Source organism: Capra hircus, chromosome 8 (assembly GCF_001704415.2).
Source record: "Capra hircus breed San Clemente chromosome 8, ASM170441v1, whole genome shotgun sequence".
NCBI classification, from domain to species: domain Eukaryota; kingdom Metazoa; phylum Chordata; class Mammalia; order Artiodactyla; family Bovidae; genus Capra; species Capra hircus.
Genome location: NC_030815.1, coordinates 110361929 through 110374660, shown reverse-complemented (window position 1 = coordinate 110374660; position 12732 = coordinate 110361929).

Genomic DNA, 12732 nt, shown 5'->3' with positions numbered 1-12732 from the left:
TGACCATGATGGCTACTCCATTTCTTCTGAGGGATTCCTGCCTGCAGTAGTAGATATAATGGTCATCTGAGTTAAATTCACCCATTCCAGGCCATTTTAGTTTGCTCATTCCTAGGATGTCGACATTCACTCTTGCCATCTCCTGTTTGACCACTTCCAATTTGCCTTGATTCATGGACCTAACAATCCAGGTTCCTATGCAATATTGTTCGTTACAGCATCTGACCTTCCTTCTATCACCAGTCACATCCACAACTGGGTATTATTGTTGCTTTGGCTCCATCCCTTCATTCTTTCTGGAGTTATTTCTCCACTGATCTCCAGTAGCATATTGGGCACCTACTGACCTGGGGAGCTCCTCTCTCAGTATCCTATCATTTTGCCTTTTGATACTGTTCATGGGGTTCTCAAGGCAAGAATACTGGAGTGGTTTGCCATTCCCTTCTCCAGTGGACCACGTTCTGTCCACGTTCCGCTGGATCATGGAAAAAGCAAGAGAGTTCCAGAAAAACATCTATTTCTGCTTTATTGACTATGTCAAAGCCTTTGACTGCGTGGATCACAATAAACTGTAGAAAATTCTGAAAGAGATGGGAACACCAGACCACCTGACCTGCCTCTTGAGAAATCTGTATGCAGGCCAGGAAGCAACAGTTAGAACTGGACATGGAACAACAGACTGGTTCCAAATAGGAAAAGGAGGACGTCAAGGCTGTATATTGTCACCCTGCTTATTTAACTTCTATGCAGAGTACATCATGAGAAACGCTGGACTGGAAGAAACACAAGCTGGAATCAAGATTGCTGGGAGAAATCTCAATAACCTCAGATATGCAGATGACACCACCCTTATGGCAGAAAGTGAAGAGAAGCTAAAAAGCCTCTTGATGAAAGTGAAAGAGGAGAGTGAAAAAGTTGGCTTAAAGCTCAACATTCAGAAAACGAAGATCATGGCATCCAGTCCCATCAGTTCATGGGAAACAGATGGGGAAACAGTGGAAACAGTGTCAGACTTTATTTTTTGGAGGGCTCCAAAATCACTGCAGATGGTGACTGCAGCCATGAAATTAAAAGACGCTTACTCCTTGGAAGAAAAGTTATGACCAACCTAGATAGCATATTCAAAAGCAGAGACATTACTTTGCTGACTAAGGTCCACCTAGTCAAGGCTATGGTTATTCCAGTAGTCGTGTATGGATGTGAGAGTTGGACTGTGAAGAAGGCTGAGTGCTGAAGAATTGATACTTTTGAATTGTGGTGCTGGAGAAGACTCTTGAGAGTCCCTTGGACTGCAAGGAGATCCAACCAGTCCATTCTGAAGGCGATCAACCCTGGGATTTCTTTGGAAGGAATGATGCTGAAGCTGAAGCTCCAGTACTTTGGCCACCTCATATGAAGAGTTGACTCATTGGAAAAGACTCTGATGCTGGGAGGGATTGGGGGCAGGAGGAGAAGGTGACGACCCAGGATGAGATGGCTGGATGGCATCACCGACTTGATGGACGTGAGTCTGAGTGAACTCCGGGAGATGGTGATGAACAGGGAGGCCTGGCGTGCTGTGATTCATGGGGTCGCAAAGAGTCGAACACGACTGAGCGACTGAACTGAACTGAACAGGTAATGACGTGGAGGAGCTAAGATGGGTGAGCTGTGCCAACGTGTCTGGAATGCAAGGTACCGGACTGAATTATGAAAGATGATGCCAGATGGCAAGAGGACAAACCGTCGCAGGGTCCTGTTCTGGGCGTTATCTCCTTCAAATCTGACAGCAGTTCCTCTGGCTGGAACTATTTCACTCCCAGTTCACAGATGGAGAAACTGAGGCTCAGAGAAGTGAAGTTCCTCATTTACATTGCACCGCTGGGAAATGGCAGGACCAGGACAAGAATCCAGATTTCATTCCCAAGCCACTGCTTCCCAGGGGCGTCTGAGAGCAGGCCAGGCTGAAGGACGGGGCAGCAGGAAGCTGGCTCTCCTGCCATGGAGCCCCACCGCGGTAGCAGGATGAAGGAGTTTCTGCAGAGGGGCGCAGGGGCCTGCTTGCCTCGCCGCCCTTGATGGCCAGGGATTTAGCAGAAGAGCTGGCTTTTGTTCTCGATGAATCAGCCCTGCTGTTTCTGAAAGCCCAGCCCCACTCCTCTGGGCTCAGTGGACCAGAAGGCATTCAGCTGTCCCTGCAGGTCACCAGTGGGGTGGGGCGGGCAGCGCTGGGTGCCCTGGACTGCCCGTTTACAGAGAGTTATAACATCGCTGCCTGGAACAATGGGCTTTTCAGAGGCTGGGCTGCATCTTGGGTTGCAAGTCGTGGTAGAAACACAATCAGGCCATCAATGCGTTACCTTCTTTGGGCTTAGAGGAAGTAAAAAACAAACAACAAAAAGTCATGCATAACAGCTGATTCGGCTGCAGTCATCCCCAACCTTTTTGGCACCAAGGATGGATTTCGTGGAAGACAATTTTCCCACAGACCAGGGTGCGGGAGGATGACTTGGGGATGATTCAAGCACATTAGATTTATTGTGCAGTTTATTTCTATCATTATTCTGTCAATGTCACCTCAGATTAGATCTAATTAGGCGCTAAATCCTGGAGACTGGGCACCTCTAGGTTAAGGTTTTCGTCAAAGGTTGAGCTCGTGCCTCCACTTTGCGGCTCCTCCACTCCTCCTTTCCCTTCCTCCTGTTCTTTTGTGCCTCTCTCTCTTTCCCTCTTACTTCTTCTCCTCTTTCTTCTTTCTCACTGCTGTTTCAGCAGTGGTGGTGCTTTGCTGAAGTCCTAATAGCCTTGCCCAGGGAAGTAGAACACCTGAGTTCACTCCCTGCCCCACCCCTAGCTTGCAGGATGATCCGGGGCAAGTCAGCACTCCTTTGAGCCTCCATTGTCTCAGTGGCAAATGGGACAATAGAACTAACCACCTCTGAGAAAGCTTATGTTCTTGTTGCTGTTTAGTCTTGAAGTTGTGTCCGACTCTTTGTGACCACATGGACTGTAGCCCGCCAGGCTCCTCTGTCCATGGGACTTCCCAGGCAAGAATACTGAGTGGGTTGCCATTTCCTTCTCCAGGGGATCTTCCCGACCCAGGGATTGAACTGGAGGGGGATCACCCGAATCCATGAGTGATCACATCCTCATCTCCTGCTTGCCAGTTGGATTCTTTACCACTGATTGCACCCGACTCATAAACCCCGGAGCTTTCCCAGCCCTGCCTTCTACTGCACTGGCCCCGGGGAGAGCCAGAGGGCCTCTGTCTTGTAAGATCTAGTCAACCTTCAAAATGTTAGAAACTTCAGGTCAAATTACTCTAGGTTATTTTATTTTACAGCTGTGATTTGTAAGACTGTCTTCAAAAACTCAAATGTACAAATGTGATCACTTCTTTTTTTCTCAAATCAAAACCACCAACTTGAGAAAGGCAATACCTGGTTAACAAGAAACACGATACTTCGCTGATGGAACTTTCCAGAGTGTTCCCCTGAGCTCCAAGGCTAAAGCAACCCCAGCAGGGAAAGGTCTCCTAACCCCCACAGCAAGCAGGCGATCTGGAGTTTGCTTTCTCCCTGGTGCGGTCATGCTGTGTTGACCTTGATGTTGGATGGACGGCTCTGCAGGCCCAGTTCCCCGGCAGGCGCCGGGGGTTCCCAGGAGCCATCCAGCTCTCGCTGTTCACCACACACCACATGCCCAGTTTCTCATACAGCCATTCTCCAAGGCTCTAGCCTGCCAGGAGTCCATTTCAAAATCTGTGTGCATGTCTGCCCTTTGGGGCTCCAAACCTCTTTTTATTTTTCGTCTCCAGGTATCTTACCTGTCCCCCTCCAGAGTGAGCAAACTTTAAGCAGTCAAAGGTGAGTTACCCAGAGAGGTCCTTTAAGCTCATCTTTCCCTAGAGATGAAAAAGGAAAACACAAATCTTCAGTGGGCAACCTGTAACACTCTTTTAAAGTACACAACTTAATCATGGCATGAAATACAATCGGTACCATCTGGTTTTATGAGACCCATGGAAAGCTGGGCGAACTTTAAGTGCTCAGGGCCATAGGCTGCTCAGCTCTATGTGTTATCATCATTAAATTCCAAGCGTTTTTAGCCAGGCCTCGGTGGCCACACATGATCTGACCTTGCTTTATCACTGCGGCTCCATCTCGTCCCCTCCCACCTGAACCCTTCCAACCTGAACTCTGTACTCCATTGCCACTGAATCATCTGTTGATCTTCCAGCAGACCCAGATTTTCCATCATCTTGACATCTTCAAACTTTCCTACCCTAGTTCTCTCTCTCTCTCTTAGGATTGCCCATCTTGACATTCTCCCCCTGTTTAACTCTTCCCTATCTTTTCAGATTTAACTTGGGAGGAACTCTCTAGCAAAGCCCTCCCCAACTCCTCCAGCATACATTATACTAGCTGCCCCTCCCTGCTCCCACAGTCCCCTCCAGTGCCTCCATCATAATACTTCCTGGACCGTTCTGCGAAAACAGAGTCCCCTGTCCTTATTATTTTTCATCCCCAAACCTTGCTTAATTCCCTTATAAATGAGAGTTATTTGTAATGGATTAGTTACCATTTTTTTTTTTGCTGAAGCTGAAGCTCCAATACTTTGGCCACCTGACGCAAACAGCTGACTCATTGGAAAATACCTTGAGGCTGGGAAAGATCGAAGGCAAAAGGAGAATCGGACGACAGAGGATGAGATGGTTAGATAGCTTCACTGACTCAGTGGACATGAATTTGGGCAAACTCCAGGAGAGAGGGGAGGACAGAGGAGCCTGGTGTGTTGCAGTCCATGGGGTTGCAAAGGGTTAGACGTGATTTAGCAAGTGAACAACAACAACAGCAATTGTTGACTGTCTTTCTCACTAGACTATGAGCTCCTTGAGGGCAAGGCCGAATCTCTAATTCTCTACTGTCTGTGACAGTGGCCAGCCCAGCATCCTGGGTTGTGTAGACCATCTGCACACACATTAAACTGCATTGAAATGACACCGATCAAACTGTGCTATAATTATCTCTTTATGTTTCTAGGTCTACCAGCAAACCCCGCATGGGCAGGCACCAAGTGCTGCTCACTGTTATGCTTCCAATGCCTAACACAGCACTAGGCATACAATAGAAGACCAGGAAATGCAAGATAAATAAAGAGACGGATGAATCAAATGAGCAAGAAGCAGAACTGATGTGAAGGCAGGGTGAACAAACGATCAAATACAGACATTCCAAACAGCCTTTCCGAAACAAACAATTGGTAGCTGTTACTTTCACTATTTGAAATAAATATAAGCCTCCTCTCTTGATTCTGTCTGCTTATACTACTGGAAAAAAATTATAATGGAGCTGGTCAAGACTAAGCTTTAAAAAACAATCACCACAGAAATCCAATGACTGGAGCGATGAATAGGTAAGACATTGCTATCAATTTACATTAATTAGTAAGGGTAAGCTACTCTCTCAAAATGCCTGCTTCCTTAACCTTCTAGGTTTGTATCAAATATCACCTGTAGGCTTTCCCCAAGTTTCATATTTTAAAACAGTTTGAGTCATTGTAACAACCCTGAAATGTGTGTGTGTGTGTAAATGTGTGTATATGTGTAAAGGGGAAACACTATTTCTTCTTCGCTACTCAAAGAACTTGACTTTCTCACCAGATGTGGAGGTGTTTTCCCCACACTGACAACTCTGTGACACCAGCTGGCTGTTCTACAGTTCAGTTCAATTCAATTCTGACATTATGGACTTGGAATTAGGGTCAGAGCCCACAGGTTAAAGACAGGCCCACAGGACTGCCCACTTCAGATGCCAAACACAAGCCCTAGCCCCCAATACAGGGGAAACAGTGTCAGACTTTATTTTTGTGGGGCTCCAAAATCACTGTAGATGGTGACTGCAGCCATGAAATTAAAAGATGCTAAAAAATAAATAAATAAAAGATGCTTACTCCTTGGAAGAAAAGTTATGACCAACCTAGATAGCATATTTAAAACTGGGATCGTTACTTTGCCAACAAAGGTCCGTCTAGTCAAGGCTATGGTTTTTCCAGTAGTCATGTATGGATGTGAGAGTTGGACTGTGAAGAAAGCTGAGCGCCGAAGAATTGATGCTTTTGAACTGTGGTGTTGGAGAAGACTCTTGAGAGTCCCTTGGACTGCAAGGAGATCCAACCAGTCCATTCTGAAGGAGATCAACCCTGGGATTTCTTTGGAAGGAATGATGCTAAAGCTGAAACTCCAGTACTTTGGCCACCTCATGTGAGGAGCTGACTCATTGGAAAAGACTCTGATGCTGGGAGGGATTGGGGGCAGGAGGAGAAGGGGATGACAGAGAATGAGATGGCTGGATGGCGTCACTGACTCAATGGGCGTGAGTCTGAGTGAACTCCAGGAGTTGGTGATGGACAGGGAGGCCTGGTGTGCTGCAATTCATGGGGTCACAAAGAGTCAGACACGACTGAGTGATGGCACTGCACTGAACTGAGCCTCCAGTGCCTCTGGCCCCCCAGCTGTGAGTCGGGGGCTCCCATGACCCTCTCGTCTGAGTTGATCATTTGACTGCAGTTTAGACCCTTGCATGCTCAGTCGTGTCCGACTCTTTGTGGCCCCACGGACTGTAGCCCACCAGGCTCCTCTGTCAATGGGACTTTCTGGGCAAGAATACTGGAGTGAGCTGCCATGCCCTTCTCTAGGAGATCTTCCCGACCCGGGGATTGAACCCGAGTCTCCTGCACTGCAGGCAGATTCTTTACCACCGAACCACCGTGGAAGCCCGATTTACTCACTAGGTGACCAGTTTACAAACAGGGATACACGGGAAAGACTGAAGGCCAACGGAGAAGGGAGTGGCAGAGGATGAGATGGCCAGATGGCGTCACCAACTCGATGGGCACAATGTTGTGCAAACTCCAGGAGACGGCGGAGGACCAGAGTCTGGGGTGCCGCAGGTGATGAAGCCTCAAAGAGCCAGACACAACTTGGCGACTGAACAACATGCCAGGAACAGCCAGATGGAAGAGATGCCCTGGGCACGACGTGGAGGAAGACGGACCAGGCTTCCATGCCCTCTCTGCGGCCACCCCTCTCGGCAGCCCCATGTTTTCAGCAACCTGGAAGCTCTCAGAACCTCGAAGTTCAGGAATTTTTATGGGGGCTTTGTTATATAGGCACGATCAAGTACTAACTCAATTCCCAGCCCTTCTCCCCTTCTAGGAGGATGAAAGTTCCAAACTTCTAATCACAGCTTGGTTTTTTCTGGCGACCAGCTCCCATGCTGAAGCATCCATGAGTTTACCAAGGGTCTCCTCATTAGAACAATAGGCACGCCTACTCACCCAAATTCTCCTCCTTAAAACAACAGACACTCCTATCACCCAGGGCATTCCTAAAGATTCAGGAGCTCTCTGTCGGGAACCAGTATCAAAGACCAAACATTAGTACGAAAGATGCACCTAGGGACTTCCCTGTGGTCCAGTGGCTACAGCGCCATCCTCCCGATGCAAGGGGCCTGGGTTCAATTTCTGGTCAGGAGAATAGATTCCACACGTTAGAACTACACACACACACACACTCACACACACTCACTCACACACACACTCACACACACACACTCACACATATATGGGCTTCCCTGGCAGCTCAGCTGGTAAAGAATCCGGCTGCAGTACAGGAGACCCGGGTTCGATTCCTGGATTGGGAAGAGCCCCTGGAGGAGGAAATGGCAACCCACTCCAGTATTCTTGCCTGGAGAGTCCCCATGGACAGAGGAGCCTGGCAGGCTACAGTCCATGGGGTTGCAAAGAGTCAGACATGGGTGAGCTACTAAGCAAGGTGTATATGTGTGTGTGTGTGTGTGTATATATATACATATATATATATATATATATGCTCCTAGCAACCTTATCACCTAGGAAGGTTTTAGGAGCTCTCTTTGTTCCATAATACTTACATATTTAAATGTTCAATGTTATGCCCAGAGTCCGAGTCCCCAAACCTGAGAGAATAAGATGTCCACAGCAATGGAAAAGCATGAAGGGGTTTATTGCTAGCTAGGGCTCAAGTCTCATCAAGCCCAGTGGAGTCTCCACGAGAGCCCCGAGCTCTGAATCACATCTACTTTTATACAGACGGTTCTTTGTTCCTGTAACAGCATAGCTGATTGGTTAAACCGTACGTGCACGCGGGACTTTTAACCTCGCATCCCTATCCGGATTGGCTCAGGTCTGGTGCGGGCGGGGGGGCTACAGGGAGTTTTTCTGATTGGTGGAGCTACACTGCCTGCGGGAGTTCCCAGTGCCTCAGCTTTCCTAGAGACTAAACCTCGGGCCTAGCCTGCCCCTTAGAGCCTGTCCTGGCTTCAGTTTGGTCCTAACATTCCCCCCTGTCTTCAGCTACATAGAGGAACCTTCCTCTTTATTTTGGGGCAGGGCCTGATACTGTTGCCTCAGTACCATCAGTTGGGCGGTATTGACGCAGTCTTTTACAAAGGCAACAAGCTTAGTTATTATGCATGGACCAAAAGTAAGTATTAATAGTAGCATTATTAGAGGGCCCACCAGGGTGGAAATTAGCGTTGTTAACCACAGGGACTGTTGGAACCAGGACTCAAATCAATTTTGAGACATTTTTCTTCCTTTTTTTTTTTTCTCTTCTGATTTAGCCCTGTTCTTATCTTGGCCAGGGACTCCCTGATTATCCCTGAGTGATTTACATGAAAACAACGTTCTTCCCCTAATACAGCACATAGGCCCCCTGAGAGACTTCATACTCAGGATACTTTTTGGGAATTGGGGCGGAGGTCTCTTTCTTCTCTAACTTCTTCCTGCTGTGCACGGGCGTTTTCCACATCTGAAACCAGCTTCTACCCTTGTAGTTGCAGCAATTTAGTTGGCCCCTCTCAGAGATGAAATAAATAGACAAGGGCCAAACAAGAGACCTAACGGGATGGTCATCTCTGGTCCCTGGAAACAGAAGGCAACATTTGGGGTGAGGGTTGCAGGCTTTGTGACCCCTTCTGATTGGTTGGTGGTGAGGCAACAGAGCTGTGCTCCAAGAATCTTGTGTTCAGTCTGAAGTCACCATCCTCCACCTGGGTGGGGGCTCAAAGACATTGCTATGCATTTTTCTTTGAGTAGGAACCAGGACTCTGTCTGGAGGCTGTACCAACCTTTGATTGTTTCTGTTTTTGTATCCCCTCCCTTCCCTGATTAGCAATTGTTTAAATCCATGCTTTGGATTCAGGGAAGGCCAAGGAGGCTGAACAAAGTCTATATCTTACAGATAAGAAATGGAGAACACAGAGCAGATCTGTACTCCAGAGCCCCATAGAGTCCGCTCAGTTTTAATTTTAGGGAACTAGGCAACAATGACTATGATAACTTCCTGTCAAAATGGGGCATAGGACTGCCCCAGCTTGGAGCAATACAAGCTCTAATCTGAAAGCACACCCATAGCATCACCTAGTTATTTCCCAGGATATCTGAACCATAGATACTCTATTTTGACTTTTAATTGTAAACTATTTTTTAATAGCCAAAGCAGATTTTACCGTTAATGACGTCAATGTTTTTCTAGATAAGAGAACATGCAAGAATTGGGACTCATAAAATCTTCTCCTGAAAAGATCTGGCTATCTGAAGGCCTGTTCTGCCAGTTTTTCCCAGAGCACAGAGTGCCTCATTCCTGATTTTCACCCTGAACTCTTTTCAGGGGCATTGAAAGTCAGCAGTTGCAGTGGCCATGATTTAATCTTTGTAGATGCAGATAGCGAGTGTCAGTCTCCAGTTGGCAGAGCCCCTTTTTGCTCATAAACTTGACCATGATTATGGGGGGGGGGGGCACTTCATGACCATTTTATCCCATGGTGCTGAGAATGTCCATTCTCAGGTTTGGCAAAGATTCTGTTGACAGGCCACTCAATGTGCTGTTACTGGATTAGGCCATAAAACAGTATCTAAAATTCCCTGGACCACCTGTCTTATTAGCTTTTTGGTCCAGGAAAATATTCCCTCTTGTTGCTTCTTGCCATATCTAGAGTTACACTGTTACCATCGATCTCATATGGGACTATATATTATTCTATTAGAGGCCTCATACACACATTTGACAGTGTAAGAAACAGCAGTTTTGTAAGACAGGGGAAATACAAATAACATAGCCAGCAGTATTAGTAAAGTCACAAGTAAGACTTATGTTCAGAGCTTCCATTAGATGTAGCCCAGTATATTTCAGGTCATCTGACTTAGTCTGTTCTGTAGAATCTTTATCTTCCAGGGAAATTATATATTGGCACCATCTATAAGGCACATAGCCCAGCTTTCTAGTGTTACTAGACTGATTATCTTTAGTATGATTTACTTATTTATTTATTTTTTCTAACAGAGGAGACTTTAAACCTAAATTATTGTAGCCTGGTATTATCTATATAAATCCATCCCATAATTGTGGGAGATTTTTCTCTTCTTTGTGGAAACTTTTCTTGTTCTGATTGAGCTTGGGTAGTAGAAAAAAGCTCAAATTTATAGCCAGAGTCAGAGCAGGCATTATTAATTGGCCCGGTGAGGGGATCTTATCTAGTAATACCATAGTGACCTGAACATGACTATAATTTTTAAGTAAATTTTCTCAGGGCCAACCAGTTAGAGTCTGGTAGTAGAGAAATTTACCAAGGTAACCCAGAACTAGACACAGGTAATTGGCCACAAACCCAACAATTAGATTGATTTTGAAACTAGCATAGGATCAGGCCTATGATAGAAAAGCATTTGACTTATATGCAAAGGTCTAAGAAGTCAAGAAAACATAAATGATGATACGAATCAGGGCCCGCATCTCAGGGAAGCTGTCTCCCTCTGATGTCGTCGTCTTCTCATCCTGGTGTAGCGTAGTTTCTCCTGATAAAAAAGTCCTTCCATCCATGTTGGAGACAGTCCCTTAAATTATGTCTTTTTCCAGTCCTGGTTGCAGGTCATGAGGCATCTGATCTTCATCCAAAGATAGATTATTGAGATAAGCTTCAGAAACAAACTTAGGGTGTTTTTCAATAATTCAATTAAATTTTACATCACATAACAGCAAAAGAACTGTCTAAGAGATGAGTCTTACTAGATGCAGACCTCCATTAACAAACTGGGATTTAACGTTTTGAAATATCTTTTTCTCCTTATAGTTACCCTTATTTTTATTAAATATAACCAAATTAAGTCTAGTTTATTTGCAAAATAGGTCTGTTCTCACTGATTTTGGTCTGATGATTTTTATAACCATAATCGATTATAGGCTTTTTATTTTGCTGAAACATTTATAGAGTCTCAGACTGAACTTTTAAAATAAAACAGGGCTGGGAAACTCACACCAAAGGCTTATCACAGATTCTGCCTAACAAATCTAGGTGAATTTTCCCCTTTTTAGGGTCTCAAAAATTTCTTGAGATTTTTGTATCCGTGAGATAACATTCCTAACTCATTTGATGAACTTACTGGAAACCTAAGAACTTCCAATTTTTAGAGGAGTCAGAAAATATAATTGTTTTGTTTATAACGTTTAATTTTACCAAAGTATTGTCATAATTAGTTTGAGAGGAAGATTTTCCCTACTTCCTGAAAACATAAGATTTAAACCCATAATTTTTCAGATAAAAACCATAAAAGTTATAAGCATATTTACTGGTTCATTCAGTCCTTTGCTAACTTTTAAGAAGTCATCAGGTTTTGCATTAAAATACCAGGACATATCAGAATGTTAAAAACTCCATATTATTTCTAGGATATCTGTATTAGTTAATTTACCATACATTATAACATGAGCAGATTTATTACTCATTTGATAATCTTTTCCATGTAATTTAACCAACCAAATAAACGCAGTTTAATATCTCTCCTTGGGATGCTCCAGGGGCCCTCTGAAGCACCCCAAAGTTAGCTAGAGATATAAAAGCTCATATCTCATTTACATTTTTAGAAGTTTCTTCACTTGGGGTAATTTCCTTGTTGACAAACTTGTAACAGATATAATATTTAACTTATATTAATCCTAGGTACAATGAAAATATTCTACTTAACATTAATTATTTTAAGACATGTCTATATTAGATAGGTCAACAAACAAACATTAATATCAGGTATTTAACATTGAATATTTCCCAGTTCACATGAACCTGGAATTTATTGTTTAATTTAGAATTACTTGATTTGTAAGTGCTTACCCCTTTTTTTAAAGCCAAATAAATAGAAATAGAGCTCATATACATATTAACCACAAATATATTACCAAGACATATTTAGACAGACACAGTGCAAGATCCAGCTTCAAGTCTTTTATTTTTCTCTTTTTCCTCAGTGTCAGGAGTCAGAGATGGTCTAGATAAGTGTTCCTGAGAGCCCTGATCTCAAGGCACAGGGAAAGAAAATCAAGTTCTAACAAAATGGCGGCAGTCTAAACCACATGGTGGCCAGACAAAGCAAGATTTCCTTCTCAAGGGGATCTTCTCGGCCCAGGGATCCAACCCAGGTCTCCCATATTGTAGGCAGATGCTTTAACCTCGGCTCCACCACGAAAGCTCTTAAATACAAAAATACGGTCTCTCAGGAAACCTCCTATAGAGACACAGAACTTCAGATCTAAGTACTAACATCAAAGATTTCAAGGGAGGAAAGGAAGCCAGGGTGAAAGAAGGGGGAGGAGGCGGGAGAGGGGGGCAAAAGGGGTGGCCTTACAGACGTCTCCTGCCACCTACAGATACCCAGGCATTA